The following is a 4,099-nucleotide window of genomic DNA, read 5'->3' as shown; positions in this document are numbered from 1 at the left end:
CATGGAGGAACTTCCGTAATAACAGAACACCAGAAAGTAGAGAGAGATACCAGAGAACCAGGAACGAGTATGTCAGTGTGAGAAGAGCAGCTGAGAAAAGGTATGAAAATGATATAGCTAGTAAAACCAAGACCGAACCAAAGCTACTACACAGTCACATCAGGAGGAAGACAACAGTGAAGGAACAGGTGATGAAACTTAGGGTGGGCGAGGTCAGGTACACAGAGAATGACAAAGAGGTGTGTGAAGAACTCAACAAAAAGTTCCAGGAGGTCTTTACAAGAGAACACGGAGATGTCGCGGCGCTAGAAGAGGTGGCAGCAAACCAGGTGACCTTGGATAGGTTCGAAATTACAAGAGATGAGGTCAAGAAGCACCTATTGGAGCTTGTGGGGAAATTCCAGGCAGCTAATCTCTCTTTTTCAAATTGACTTTAATAAAATAAAGTTATGTCTTATTTATTTTTCTTAGTAAGTAAGAATTAATTGAGTGGGCTGTATATACTTGTAAACTGCCTGAAATCTTCTTACACACTATTGGGAGGGACAATTGGTAGCCTAAACCACTTTGTTATGGCTCCTTCTTAAACTACCAATTGTTTACCTTTTAATCTGTTATACAGTATACCACATATGGTGGTCTAATCTGCTAATAATAATTAATTATGACTACTACTACTAAGAGTATTAATGGCTTAGCTGTGCCAGTAGAGTGGGCCTGGTAAGGCGTGTAGGTGTAGCCTCAGATTGGGTGTGGCCCTGTGCCTCCTGGTGCCATGTAATGGCGGCTTGTGGGGAGAACAAAGCTTGGCAAGCAATATTAATGTGTATGAACCAACTGTCTGCTCAACTTCTTGATGCTCCTCTCACAATTTACCTGTATGGGATGCAAGGAATTAATCAAAGTTCCCTAAACATATCAATTACAGGTATGACATGAACTGTGAGGGTTGTAATGGAGTACACGTACATTGTGTTTTGGGTTCTCCCACGACCTAACCATCTACCCATCAATATTAAACAGTGCACTAGAATAATATACAATACTTGGTAGACGGATACAGTCGTTGTTGTGATGCTAATAGGCTGTGTTGCTGGTTGTTTCACCAGCTCTAGAGCCAAATACAGCGTAGTGGCTGCTGTGGTTTATTATGCGGGAGCCTTCCTCTCCCTTTGTTATTGTTCTAGTTGTGTTATGATGCGGGAGCCTTCCTCCCAGACTCGGGCCAACGCCCTCATGCTGGTTCCTCTCTCAAAGTAATCTTACATTAACAAGGGAACCTAGCTACAATTTGATGTAAATAATTATATTCAGTCTTATTGAATACTTTTTTGTTAACTCTAGATACTAAACTAGTCTATTAACAATGTTTCATAATGTAAATATACGATGACATCCATGACGTCACGGAGTCGATGACGTCACGGAGTCTCCCATTTTCCATCCTGAAGGGATTACAGACTAAGGGAGACTGTGTTGTATGTGTGTGTGTGTGTGTGTGTGTGTGTGTGTCAGGTTTCCCGACATAATTCCCGGGGGGCAGAACACAGGTCGAAGTCCCGGTAAGGACTGCGATCACTTTATTCTTCTCCCTCAGAATTATAGTGCTGCTTTAATTTGAGTTTACATTGTTGTGCAGCAGTCCGTTGCGGACGTATGTCCCGTACTGGCGCATCGGGTGCTGGAAGTCGTTGTACGTCTTCTTTCCTGGCCAGTTCTAATGGTACCAATTTCTCTAAAGTTTTGAGAGTAGTGTTGCCTTTGCATTTTACTTTCACTTTTCTCAAGATGCCCTGGCTGTCTGGATGAACAGAGACTATTTCACCTATAGGCCACTCTGAGCGTGGTCCATCACTATCCACCAGAACTATGTCACCAGGGTTCAAGTTTATTCTGTTATAGGGATTGTTTGCCCCGTAATGATACTCCCTCAGAGCTGTTAGGTATTCACGAGTCCATACGTCATTCCACCGACTTATCACCCTTGAAAGATGTTTGAAACGTTGAACCAAATCACTCTCTTTGACATATGAAGGATCCTCTGATTCCTCATCCGTAAGGGACACAAGTGTTTTGAGAGGTCTCCCATACATCAGATGAGCTGGACTTAATGGTTCACGCTGCAAAACATCATCCGAGAGGTAGGTAAGTGGTTGGTTGTTAACTCGTGCTTCTATTTCTATGATTACTGTTTGAAGCTCCTGAAGGTCAATCTTTTGGCGGTGTAGGGTTTTCCGTAAAGACCGTTTCACCGTACCAACCATGCGTTCATAGAAGCCTCCATGCCATGGTGCTCTGGGAGGTATGAATTTCCAATGGCACTGCCGTTGAGTTAGGGCTGTGCGTACCTTTGGGTGTGTCCAGATTTTCCTCAGGCATGCTTCTCCTGCCACCAAGTTGGACCCATTGTCTGAAATCATTAACTTGGGACAAGATCTACGTGAAGCAAACCTGCGGAAAGCCTGTAAGAATGCTTCGGCACTCATATCGGGAGTCACTTCTAGATGGACTGCCCTTGTTGTGGCACAAGTAAAAAGACAGATATAGGCCTTTACTGGTTTCTTGTCTTTAGTGCCTGTCAGTGTTAGTGCTCCTGTGAAATCTACTCCTGTTGTCTCAAAAGGATGAATATGTACGACTCGTTCCTTCGGAAGTGGAGGAGGGCCAGGATATGGACACACTCTGGCATCGTATCTCCGGCATACAACACAGGATTTTATTATGGATTTTACTGTCTGTCTACCTTGGGGTAGCCAATACTGTTGTCTTAATTCTGTGAGAGTATCTAATACCCCACCATGCAGAGTGCAGTATTTGTGTATATGTAACACAATTAGTTTGCTTACTATGTGGTGACGAGGGAGCAATATTGGATTTTTTGCTTCCAGATCTATGTCAGCATATTGTAAGCGTCCTCTGCATCTTATCAAGTTATAATTGTCAGTGTCTAACCAGAGACCCAGATCATGTTGTAGCTTCTTAGGAACATTGTCAATTTCTGTCCCGAATGTGTCGGTCTGAGCTCTTTTAACCCAGTACCTTAAGGCACTAGGGAATTTATGCTTGATTCCTATTTTCTTTAGAAAATCAAACACTACTTGGGTGACACCTACAAGTTTATTCAGTTCAGAGTACCGAGCAGGATCAATTACCAAAGTCCGAGGTAGTTCCGGGTTGTCAGTGGGAACAGTGACATTGGTCACAATGACTTGTGGCTTTTGTTCAGGCCACTGGTCGCTGATTAGCCACTGAGGTCCATTGAACCACATCTCTGCCTTTGTTAATTGCCGTAAAGTCAGGCCTCGGGAGAGATAGTCAGCTGGATTCTCTTTAGTAGGTACATATCTTAGTTTATACCCTGCTGACAACTCTCGTATTTCCTTAACGCGGTTACTCACGTAAGGATTCTTACTGTTATTGTTTTTAACCCACTGTAGCACTGCCTCATTATCTGACCATACTACTGTTTCTTTAAAGTGGATGTGGCTTAAGGCCTTGATCAGATAATGAGCCAATCTTACACCTAGCAGTAAGGCTGTTAATTCCAGTTGTGGCAGTGATCTTTTCTTTAAAGGTGCCACTCTGGCCTTTGATGTGAGCAAATTGGCTTGCCCATTTGAGACCAGGTAAGCTACTGTACCATAAGCCTTTCCTGAGGCATCACAAAATACATGCAGCTTAATTGGTTCTTTTTCATTTACTACTGTCTTCCTAGGGAACTTGACAGACTCTAGGATACTTAAATCTTTCACTAACCCTTGCCATTTTTCTTGTAGGGCAGGTGTTAGAAGATCATCCCAGCCTATCTTTTGTTGCCAACATTCCTGTATTATCATCTTCCCATTAATTAGTATTGGACTTAATAAGCCTAATGGGTCGAAGGGTTTGCTGACTTGTGATAGCAATTTTCTCATTGTTAAGTTAGTGGTATCTGTCTCCACTGACTTGATTGTCAACTGATCGGTTGTCGTGTTCCATTGGACACCTAGTACCTTTGTCATCTCGGGTACTTGGTAGTCGGGAAATTCAGTTGCGATCAGTTGTTTTAATTTGTCATTGTTAGAGACCCAAGACTGGAGAGGCATATTGGCTCCCATTA

Source organism: Procambarus clarkii, chromosome 18 (assembly GCF_040958095.1).
Source record: "Procambarus clarkii isolate CNS0578487 chromosome 18, FALCON_Pclarkii_2.0, whole genome shotgun sequence".
In the NCBI taxonomy this organism is placed as follows: Eukaryota; Metazoa; Arthropoda; class Malacostraca; order Decapoda; family Cambaridae; genus Procambarus; species Procambarus clarkii.
The sequence above is the reverse complement of the archived record's forward strand: the minus strand, read 5'-3'. Positions refer to the sequence as shown.